This window comes from Capsicum annuum, chromosome 1 (assembly GCF_002878395.1).
Source record: "Capsicum annuum cultivar UCD-10X-F1 chromosome 1, UCD10Xv1.1, whole genome shotgun sequence".
Classification (NCBI taxonomy): Eukaryota; Viridiplantae; Streptophyta; class Magnoliopsida; order Solanales; family Solanaceae; genus Capsicum; species Capsicum annuum.
The window spans coordinates 168,167,841-168,180,831 of NC_061111.1; the positions used below are offsets into that span (position 1 = coordinate 168,167,841).

General features: G+C 35.9%; 1 pseudogene; it reads right to left on the reverse strand.

Moving 5' to 3' along the window:
* Positions 1–11,630: 11,630 nt before the first annotated feature.
* LOC107856912 overlaps positions 11,631–12,991 on the reverse strand; it is an 8,529-nt pseudogene continuing 7,168 nt past the window's right edge.

Here is a 12,991-nt window from a genome sequence, read left to right on the forward strand (position 1 = left end):
CATTATAGGGCTTTCCTTGGGCTTTCATGGTAAATTTAATCACTATTTGTTTACTCATCCTATGAATTTTTTTTTGCTTGTCTCCTGTTTAAAATTTTAGGCTTGGGCATTTGAAGCCATTCCTCACCTTCGAAAGTAGTTCAAGGATTACATGGATGAGTTTTCTCATTCAAGGATGCTTAGGTGGTTGGCTACAAAAAGTAACATAAAAGTTAAGGAGGCTAATCTGTTTAACCCTCCAGATGATATAGTATGTCTTCTTTTAAGTAAAATAATTTGACTCAAAGAAAGATATTGAAACAGATGTTCCATCCATTGTAACAGATGGATCGTTTGTTGTAACAGATTACCCGTCTACAACAACTGGTGCAGCATATGGGTAATCTATTGCGACAGATGATCCAAATTTCACAATAGATTAACAATTTGTTGCTCTAAACCTGACTTAACAGATTACCCATCTACGACAACTTATGCAATAAATGGGTAATCTTATGCAACATATTATTTATCTGTTATGACATACAAATCAGCTATTGTGATAGATAGATCATCTATTTCATAAGTTATCTATGTTAATATGTAACCCAACTAACTAAAAATTATTATATGATTTAAATGTATCTATTTTTTTATAGGTTATGCATCTGTGGATCATACCTACTGAGCAGGAGTTGGGGATAACTTCTTTTATTACTCTATGTCTTGTTGATACAATAGCAGACCAAATGGTGGAGTTAATAAAAAGGGAATTGGCTGGAGCAACAGCCATAAGAAGAGCAGTTAGGAAAGGTCATCCTAGTGTTGAGGCTCTTCATGACCAAACTACTGAAATAGATCTGGGTGCTTCTTTTAGGGGTTTTGCTGGTGGAGTTGATGTTGGTGGTAGGTATGTTGATGCTATTGCGAGTCATGATGTTGAGCATGTTGATGCTCAAGAAAAATTAAATATGTTTGAAAACACACCTTTCATAAGTCCCTCTCACCATTACACAACATCGGTCCCTCTCACCCCTCTTGTAATACCCGTGCCTTTTTCTTAGCTTAAAATCACCTCAAGGATGTTAGAACTCTCTTTTAAATACAAATCCATTTTTGCACATGTGGTATTTTTAAGATTTTCCCTTTCTATCATATGGGAATTGATTAAGCTTTCTATCGATACCAATTTCATCAAAATTTGGTGTCAAATGAGTGGTAAGCCTTGCGCCGTGTCGGCTGGCATGCAAGCAACACTTAGGCTAATTTTTTATGCTACTTCCAAAGAAGCGACACGAACAAGACGCGTCGCGTCAATTCTCCTACGCGATATATGACGCGTCGCATTGACTGTTAAATTTTGGGTTCCCTTTATATATATGACCTTAACTCATTCCATATTTCACCCTAAACCTAGAACCGCCACTGCCCCTAAATTCCCTTAATTTGAAAATTGATTTTTATTCTTATGGTGCATAATTCATCTTTCATTTTCTCTTCATCAAGTCAAAGGTATGTCTTGTACCCTTTATTTTCTCAAAGTTGCTTTATATGGTAAATAATGATTAGTATGCTAAATAGTTAGTGATGAAGGGCATGAACTTGTTTTGATATATGGACTTGAGATGATAAATAGAATGTTTTGGTGAATTAGTGACAATAATTGTGTAGGTTCAGGGTTTTATTTGAACTCATTTTGTTAATCTTGAATGGTGAGTTATTAAAAAAATTTTACTACTCTTAGTTCTTATGGTGTATTTGCATGAATGACTTTAAGCTGTGAGGAGGCTGGTTTGTTTATGTGCTTATTGAATTGATGAATTGCACTTTCAATTTGACTTAGTTTTTGAATAAATAAGTTGATTTGCTGAAAATTTCAAGAATATTAGAATGATGATGTTCAATATATGATGGAAACTAAATGTGGGGTGAATACCTATGTCATAATACCTTCGTGGTAGCTATGAGGGACTGAAGTTAGTGTGGTGAAGAGAGGTCATGTAGTCATAAGTGGAGGTGTTTATGTGAAAAAATTATTCATTCATTAGTCCTTGAGCTGAGATTGTGAATTATGCCAACTTTGAAATGTCTTTGTGTGTTTATGCTGAATAACCAATGCGTGGACTTGTAAAATAAAAAGGGGAAGTCTGAGTAGCCTGGTGCATTTATATACAAAACTATGCTAGCAACTAAGTGTGGGGTAAATTTCACACTTAGTGGTGGATAGATTTAAAGGTGCTTGTTTTATATGTTTGTGGTTGTGATGTTTAATAGGTACAATGTCGAGCAGCCACCAACAAAGAAGCAAAGGGAAAAATGAAGCTGGACCATCTGAGCCCAGGAAAAAGAGGAGTCGTGAAGCTGACCGGGTGTCTGCATTCCTCACATTTTCCTAGGGTTCAAAAGAGGTTTGGAACTAAGGCTGTGGTTGCAGCAGGACGAAAGTGGTACTCCCAGCACAAAGAGTCAAAATATTTAGCCGATCAATTTATCAATAGGGCAAGTTTGATGAAGAAATATCCCTTTATGGTGAGAAAGATAGAGGCCCAACACATGAGTTTTCTCTTTGACTAGCCAGGTGTATGCAACTTGAGCCTAGTGCGGGAATTTTATACAAACTGGAACCCGAAAGATTCTAAGGTTGAGGTACATGGTCATGTGATAACTTTCACTGCAAACACTATTAATAAGCTGTTAGGTGCACCCTATGTGGATCCAGATCCATTGAAGACAATGATCACTGAGCCACTTTATCAGCATATACGTCATCTCCGGTGCGGTACTTGATCTACGGTGAGGTGGATTCGCCACAAAGAGGGAGGTATACATATTTCACTTCCATTTGCTCACTTGAACAGGGAGGCACATTTATGGGACAGAATTATTTATGCCTTTCTTGTTCATGGGACACATATGACGGAAGTGACCCGTGATAGAGTATGTCTTATTTATACTTTGATGCGTAATAATGTGGATGTGAATGTGGGTGCCATTATTTTTCGGTGATGAGGAAGGCCCAATTCTTAGGGGGTCGGAGATATGGGTTTGGTGGGCTGCTTACCAGATTTTTGAGGCAACAAGGTATGCCAAAGGAGGAGGTAGATTATTTATAGCCTGTTGGTTATAGGCTACTTGATATTTCTCACACCAAAGTACCAGCTCCTCATGGTATGAATTTGACTATGCCCAAGCATAATACTAGCACTGATGAGATCATAGCCCATATGTATGGGCAAACTATGCTATAGTTGAAGACTGAAGGGCGTCCAGCCACCCAACAGGAGATTCCTGCGGTGGATCTTGACTACCCACTAGGACCTCATGCTTAGACTTTGCTGCACATTGGGCCTAACTTTGATGAGCCCATTGATGATGACGTCCCCACAGATGAGGAGAGGCGTATGGCTTATTTTGATAATGAGTCCAAGGAAGAGGAGCAATCTGATGATGGTGACTCAGGTAATGATTTTGGTGATAATGATGTTGATGCTGATGATGTGATGGCCATGGTGACATTCGATTGAGCAGGGAGTATGACGTCACCCTGCCTTATGCTTATAGTTAGCACTGGGACAGTGCTCTATTTAAGTGTGGCATGGTTGGTCGTTAATCTTCTTCATCTTTATCTCTTTCATTTTAATATCTGAACAATGTTGGTTTTTGGTTGTGTTGGATGAACAATTTTTATTTCTGTTTTTGTGTTTGTGGGTTGTAAGTTGACAATATTACCCTTATTGGCAAGATGATTGCCCTCTTTGGCAAATTTAGTTTAAAAGTATTTACTTTATTTACAGTATTTTATTTTCACCCTTTGAGGTAAATTTTTAGATTATGAGTATTATGTGTGCCCTTTTTGGCAATTTCCATTATGCAATGTCATAGCTAGTTGCCTTCCCCTATGATAGATGGATGACGACCGTCTTAAGGGGAGTGCATCTTTAGAAGCTAAGAAAATAATAGGACCCTGATCGCTACCTTTGAAAAATGTGATGTGTTGGGTGAAATATTTTAATTTAATTATAAATGAAATTGTGATGAAACAAAATGAGATGTTTTTAAATGTAAGTCCCAACAAGTGTATTTTGACTTGATTGGCTTAATGTTGAATTTGATGAAGTACAATATCAGAAACCGCAAGGATCTGACTTGATTCTGAGTATGCACCGAGTGGGTGAGTATTTGTTTATATTCTACATGCATAGGAATGACTAGAACTTGCCCGGTGTGTTTACAAAACAAAATAAAGGGTGTTAGGTGTAGGAAGTGATTTAGGCATTTCTTTGTTAACTGAGCTGTAAAGACTTTATTTACCTACCCTTATACATGACCTTAGTTAAGCCCCGTTGAGCCTATAGCCTGATTTCTTTGGTATCCTTATATGTAACAAAATCCTCTATTTGATAGACCTTAATTTGATCCATAGTTCCTAAGCGCTTTAATACAAATAATGGAATAAGGAGGAATGTGAAGTATAAAGAAAGAAAAAAGTGAAAGTGAAGCTCTAGAGAAGTAATTTGTGCATTTAATTGTGAGGGTTAGGAGTTAGAAAATAATATGTGATAAAATTTTAGTTATTGTTACCCGGATATTGCATTGCAATGAACAAGTTTTGGCCCTGGTCCGTTGAGGTCAATGTGCACCTCAACTAAGGCAAATTGCTTAGGTTGAGGGTGGCTACTATAGGGGTGCGTAATGAGAATTGGAATTTGAAGAAAAGCTGAAATTTGAATTATGATGTAAAAAAAATTACTCCTACCATAGTGTGTTAATATGCTTAGAAAGATTGGGGTGAAACAATGGAAGTGTAAAGATAAGGAAATGAAAAGTTGGGTTGACAAAATGTGATTTTGATTGAAGGTGGTTATGTATTAAAGTGATTAGGGAGATTAGTTACTATTTCCCAAACAGTTCCTACCCGTCCCTTAGCCTGCATTACAACCATAAAAAGACTTATTTAATCTTACATTTCAACATTCGACTATTAGTGGAGTGATACATTAAGGGCAAGCCTATGGTTCATCACCTATTCTGTATGAATTCTTTGTTGAGAGCGAGTGATTTAATGTTGATATTCCCTTCTTGATTAAGATTGTTAAATTGTGATTGATATGGGGAAAACTTTTTCGTTGTGAGGGTGCATGCAGATGAAAGTCCGAATTACTTATGTAGTTTCCTGATTGCGTGCTTTTATAAAGTTTTCCAACAAATTGAATGTCACTGTTGGGATAATAAAGTGTTCATATGCCCAACACTAGCATGACTCTTAGGTTGTGATGTTTGATGATGGTGCTGCTTGAAGTTTTTTGAGGACGAACAAAGTTTTAAGTGTGGGGTGGTGATCTTGGGCGTATTTATATGTCCAAACACCATTATTTTAAGAATGAAAATTATGCTAATTATATGGAATTATGAGCTAAATTGTGTTTCGTGGCTAACCGATGTGATTAGAGATACAGGGTAAATTTCCCATGGATTTGGAAGAATATTGGATACACATCATGAAGATGCAAAATACCATGTGGATCAAAGTCAAAAACATATGGAGATGCACGAGAGTAAGGAGAAAAGAAAATAGCTGAGAATTGACGAAAAGAAAGAAAGGAACTAGAGAAAAATTCCGGTGACGTGATGCTATCTCAACGCGTCGTGTCGACTGGCAATATGTGTGCCTTAGCCAAAATTTGAGGAACAGTTTCCAGTGCTTCGATGTGATGTCAATACGTCTCATCAATGCATAAGTTCTGTGCCTTAGAAAATTCTTCTTCTGCAACTTCCAGTGCATCGACACAATGCCAACGCATCACATCGATGCTTAAAGTTTTGACACTAAGCCAAATTTTGAGGAGAAAATTCCAGTGACATGACGCGATGTCAACGCATCACATCGTGTGGTAAAAAACTTGACTTAGTCTGATTTTTAAAGATGAATTCCAGTGTGGCAATACGATGTTGACGCGACGCATTGGTTTTGGCAATGCGATTAGCAACGCGTTACGTCATGGCTTCAGACCTGGTGAACTTTCTTCAAGTATAAAAGGAACACGTGAGCATAATTCCAAGGATTTTTGGCAAGCATAACAGTGCGGAAAAGCATAGAATTCTTTTTTTTAGGGTTCTCATTATTTCTTTTAAACTTCTTTACCTCTAGACTAATTTTTGGGTATGATTAATTACTTGTTTTTGATGTTTAATTCTAACATGAGTGGCTAAATACCCTTGTTCTGGGGTTAAGGTCAAGAACATGACTACTCTTTGATATTCTTCATAGTAGTTTCTTTTTGAATTATCATCTGGGTTGTTCTTAATTTCTTGAGCTTATTATTTTAATGCTTGGCCGCCATTAGAATAAATTAATATTTCTATGTGAATTCGGGAGGAGAATCGTAGGTTAGAACAAGGAAATTAAGGAGCAAGGAAGCTCTTTTATAAAATAAGGGGTTTGAATTAGCATCTAGGATAGGGATATACCTAGAAGTCTTATTTGGTTCAATTGCAAGAAAATAACTTTATGAATCTAGGAGAATTGTTATATCTCTACGGGGGTTGTAGTTGCAATAGTTAATAGATAAAAGATTTTAGGTCGGGAGACCAAGATCGTTGCCTAAACCTTGCGAACCAACAACCCGATAACCAATTAGACTACTATAAGAATAGAGATTTGTATGATTGTTCGAGAAGCCTCAACCCTGGAATTCTTATCATAATTGTTTACAACTGTTGTTTGCTTTGCTCTAGTGATAAAATTTTATTTCTTGTTTATTAATTTATATTTTTATTCTCAATTTCAAAATAATCTTGATACTATACAACACCTAATACTCATTGTCTGAAACTAAAAGTTGATTAAATTTCTAGTTGCTTAGTCCTCGTGGGAATAATATCTGATTGTCTAAATTACTATATTACTTTTATGATCACGTGCACTTGCGTATGCATATGAGTCGCAACAGCATTACATCCTCATGTCATACTTATTCATGAAACATTGGTACCACCATGGCAACACCTGAGTAACACTAGAAACACCTTATAAAACCCTTTTCGAGAGATATGCCGAAAAGGAGATATAAGATATGTGGATTGTATACGGGTTGACGAACCCCTCATGGGACCTGCGTTGGGAGGCTTGCCTCTGCATGTGTATACGGGGATTTGTTTGAAGACCTAGTGCATCATTAGCATCATCATGATCATCATCATATACATTGCACTTACTTTAATGTGTTTATATTATGTTCTATTGCCGTATTGACTTATCATTTATGTAATTGTCTTATCTTTTTTTACTTGTATTTGATGATCTTGTATATCCATGTTCTCCCTTGTTCTACTTAAATGTGATATAAGGCATACTTGTGTTCTATCTTGGTGCGATGTTGCAATATATGTGATATATTAGAATTGTTAGTACAAGCGGTGTGGCTATCGTTGTGGGATATTTTTTATTATAGGTGATGTAGCCTTAGTCAGTATTTTGTTTTATTTATTTTCTAATTTGCTCGATCTATGATACCTACTGAGTATAAGTGAATCGTATCACTCCTACTTCACCCTTTTGGTGCAGCTTTAGGTTTGAGTGCGCCTCAGACTAATTGATTTTGGGCACCTTCAGATTACTCAAGGTAGCGGTTGACATTCATACGTCCAGATTTCACCTCTTTCTTTCTGTATTAGTTATTTCTTTATTAGTATTAGGAGACATATATTATTCTTTTGTAGTTATTTTTCTGATGTATTTGACTCCTGGATTGTAATAGTAGTTCTTACACTATTAACACCTAGTTTTGGACATGATTGGTATTTTGGATAAGTTCTTTCCGCATTGTTATGATTACTTGTATGGTTTGGATTTGTTCTAGAAGATTTACCTTAGTGTATTTCTGTCTTTTCCTCTTTTGGTATCGGGTCGGGTGATAGACTTACTTGCCAAGGTACGCCGCGACAAGTGTCATCATGAACCTTATTTTGGGTCGTAACACCAAACCAGTAAGGCGGCCCTGAGTTTATACCTAGGCTACGAGTCTTGGTGATAACTCGTGACCAGTGATCACAAGTCATTATGTGACCTATAACGACTGGAGTTTTAATTCATGTACGATTTCATTAAGGGTATGGTGATCTTTTTATCTTATCCCACTACTAATCCACAACATAAAACTTTCCCTTAGCCCTATTTTAACCCATTAAACATAACATAAATACTCTCTTCTCTCTGAAATTCTCAAGTCAAGAACAAAGTTAGGGTTTCTAAGGGTTGGTCATCTAGGGCTCAAAGTGTGGTTTTTTCTCTAAATCTTGGTGTTTTCAGGCATATATCTCTTCCCTAAACTTATATTTTATCATGGCATACAATGGTTTGATATTCATGTGGTTTTAATGTTTGATTTTGGAATTTGGGTTGAGGGTTTTGGATGGTTATTGTTTAAATGGTATTTCCATGAGTTTACATGTATTTGTTTATGCTTTATTGATGGATTTTGGAACTCATTGTTTGCATCGGTATGGTAAATGGAATGGGGGTTATGGATTCGCCCAAACTTATAGATTTTGGTATAGGAATTGATAATAACCTCAACCCACCTTATTAAATTGGCTTTGAAACATGGTTATATGCATAATTTAGCAACATTTGAAACTATTGTATTGCATTATTGGCTACAAGGATAAAAATAGTTTTTAAGGACTTGGTGGACATGGATTGATTTTAAATTGGAACTTTGGAGTCTTATGGCTAATTGGTTTGGTTGGGCATAATGAAATTGTCTTGCAAACATAATTAATTGGTATGGTGATACCATTCGGTAAATGCCTAAATGGATAACTCCTTGGTTAAATGGATGGGTTATGTGTAAATGTTTTAATTTAGGCTTAAAGGAGGTTGTGTAGCTTGTCGTAGAAGGTGGAGGTTGTGGAGGGACCGATACTGGAAACCACGTTTACCGGTGTAGGGGCCTTGGTGGCCATGCGCATAGATTACACTAAATATATACATATATATTGGAATAGCTAGGGTCATGAATTTCCTGGCCCTTCCTCGGATTTCTCCGATTCGTGAGGCTAATACGCGTTGGAACCCTTTCAGTAGGGGGAGTTGAACTTATATATCCTATGGGTGCCCTTAGGATAGTTAGAGCTACACAGTCCAGGTTAATAATTTTAAATCTTATGCTAATCCTTGTTCACTATCCCAGTATCTTATATGTATGTATGTATGTATGCATGTATTTGAACATGTACATTGAGTTTGGATTTGATTTTGAAATAGAATTATTTTATCTCTTTCCTGAGTTACATGCTAGCGCTCACCCTACTAACCGTCCCCGAATGCTACATCATTTCATGATGTAGGGTCCTAGGGGCTTCTTCTGTTAGTCTGTGCAATATTAGGTAGTGCGGTCGTCTATTAGGTTAGAGGTGAAGTGGTGAGCTTCCATCTTTCGGAAAGCTTCGTCATTCCATCGATTTCTTTCCATCTTTTAGAATTAAAGAGTTCACATTAACATTATCATTATCGTTTTCACTTTCATGGTCAAGGGCATGTCGCGACCTAGCTTGATATTCGAATTGGTTTAGAGTCTTTTGTCGACATATGTAGGTTGGATGGTGTTGTTGACTCTTAGAGCTTATTCTTGAGTTGCATTAACTTTTTTATCTTTATTCTCTGGTTGTCTTCTGCTTTGTTATTAGTTGGATTATGCTTGGATTGGACAGGCTATAGGACTGGTCTCCGGTCCATGGTGATCTTGAGATACCCATCACGACTAGACCCGGAGTCGGGTCATGACACTCATAAATATATATGATATGAGGATGTAATGCTCACAACCAAATCGGAATGAGAATTTCAAAATCCAATTAATATACCAAGCACGTGGGGGCCAAAACTTTACTCAAGAAGCCAACCATCCATGGTCCAATATAATCATTTACTAGTAGATTAGATACGCAATAATATGTTATTGATACCACGTAAATCCCAACTTAGGTAATTTTTACCAAGTAGAAAAGAACCAAAAATATATATATAAATACCAGGCCAACAACGTCATTTAAAGACCCCACACGATCACACGTAATAAATAATATCTCAAACCACTGATAACAACATAAGCCCCACATGGATACAAAATAGTAATAACACCATTTTCATTATTAGTTCTCATACCCATAACATGATTTTATATCAGTATTAACTACTCAGCTCAATCTGAAGAAAGTTAAGTCATAACCTACCTCGAACAAAGAAAACCCGATCTAAACCCTCCAATCACAAAGCCTTTCCCCCACAAACGGCCTCAAAATCAACTAAACATACAAATATATAATCTACGCATCAAAAGGAAGCCAACAACACCTATATTGTCCATTTTTTATACAGAGTCAAAACGAACTCTCAAAATGAATTTTCAAAAAAGAAGGGTAAAACTGGAATTTTAGTTCATAAATATATTATCAATGATTAAAGGAAGCAATATAAGAAAATCCAAGTGAAAATGGGTTGAAATTCGGGTTTATATTGATAAATAATAATTTAGGCCTTCTGGGCCAAGATCATAAAATTTCACATTTGAAATCGAGTTTTAATAAGCTTTAGATAACAAGAATTAAACAAAAATAATTAAAATAAGGATTTGGAGCTTACCCAAGCTTGAAAATAGAAGAAATTGCTGAAAAACTCTATAACCCAAAACTCAAAACCTCATAAATGATGAAAAAATCAAGAAAGGAGTATTTAAGTCTATCAAGTGTCATTAAAGCGGGCCTTTGGCCGCTTTATCGGACAATGCCAAAGCGGTACCCTCGCTTAAGTGGCAGACCGCTAAAGCGGTCAGTTGGCGCCAAAGTAACTTGCGCTTTAATGGCCAACTTGCTGTTAAAATGGCACTTGCTGAGATGACCGGGGCAACTAAAGCCCCTAAAGGGAAGTTTTAGCGATCACACCATTTTTATTGCACAAGTTTTCAAGTCTCTACGAACCTTTCGGAATTCATCTGAAATCTCAAGAATGCAAACGGACTATGCTATCCTACCACATTCGACGCTCCAGACTTAGCAGCGACATCAAATTTTTTTAAAAATATCGTTTTCACAAAATTGACCCCTAAAACCTAATTGCCCAACTTTTCAAAGCGAGGATCGAATGAGATGCAAAAGCCATAAAATCACACCAACCATATTACCAACCCAAAATTGATATTTTGAATCTGCTGGTGCAGTCCGTTTTGCCATCTGGCGTACAGAACAATAAATACTGACCGAAGTCAACTATAAAGCCTTTTTAACCTCCATAAAACACAAACTTGCACAAATCACATCTAAATACATTGAAAACCATGTCAATCATTCCACACTCCAAAAATAGCACAAAGCAACTACTGGGGGGAGGGGGTAAAATAGTCAAATCACATAGAAATAAAAAAAATTACAAAAATCAAGTCATTACGGATATCTTGTGAATATTTAATAAAATTAATCGTATTACTTATGATTGAAATAGATATATTTAACATTTTTGATGATATTGAAGACAAAAAGGAAACACAAAAAATTATATAAGTCATTTACATGTGTAATGTTGCGGCAGCAATAATCTAATTTATTATTGAAACAATATATTTAGTAGAATAGAGGGGCTAAGACTAGAATAATACTTAGCCTAGAATGGTATTATCGTACTTAGAACATGGTGCTTGTTGAAATTTGAGTGAGGATCTGAAACCTATGCTCTTTCCAGGAAGGTCAAATACCAAAAGGTTCTCTTCCAATTGTGCCCACCTGTTACAATTGATGGTTCCCATGTTTTGTCTTGTCCTACAAATGCTAAAGACATAACGTCCTTATTAACTTGTACCACCGAATTCGTTCCATAAATCCTCTAAAATGCACTCGGTTTGTGCAAGACAATATCTATTATAGGAACATTAGGTCCAACGTTGGTGCTTTTAATGTTTTCAGAATAAAAGCAAGCTCCAAGTTGACTCATCGAGAGAGGATCTACAATTGTCACATTCTTCGGAAGTACCTTAATGAAAGTTGTTCTAAGAGCATCATAAATGCTAGTGTGCAAAATTGTAAAAGGTGTCGCGGTGCTGACTCTGGTCCCACCATGTCCAGTCTCCTTATTAATATATAACAATGTTTTATTTAGTGGCACATCTTGCCCCGCAATTCTAATGTATGAAACTTGGATATAGTACTCTTCAGATACCAAAAAAGATTTTCTTTTATTTGTGATTAATTTGGTGTAGAGCAGATTCTTGGAAATATCAATCTTCTTAGGATTGTAGACATAATATGGGCTAGAACCAATGAACATAACTCCACGAGATGTTGTAGATGAGCTCAAACACAAACCAAATTTTCTAGTAAATTTAGGGTCTAAAGCAAGTTGATTGGGGATGGAAATTGGACTTTCGCATCCAAAATCTGCAATTTCTGATAGACATAATATAATTGCATAATTCAAAATTCTTCTTTCTCAAATTGGTTAAACTTTTTAAATACTTTAAGAGATTATGTGTTCAAATCTCGTTATCACCTAAAAATAAAACAATATATCCACATGTTCGGCCATTTCCCGAAAAAATAACCAAGCGACATCTTACCCTCTATACTTCTTATAGTGAAATTAACCCCTTCACCTACCTAAAGACGTGCGAATGAGAAGAAAAAAAATATTAAAATGACAATTTTAAACGTGACATCTTTTCTTAATTTGGTAATCTATATATACTAAGGAAGGTTAGAAATTTGATGATTTGGCTACTTCTATGGCCACCATTTCTATTTATCTTTTTTCTCCTTTTTTGATCATTTCCTTTTTATTTATTTATTTATTTTAGTTTTCGTAATTCAAAAATTATTTATTCAACTCTCAACTTTTTATCTCTCACTATAATTTTCTTTTTATTAGAGATCTTAATATGTATTCATGAATTCTTCCATCTCCAATCTTTATAATTCTTAATTAATTTTATCTATTTAATATGTTTGTACAAAAATATAAATTTAC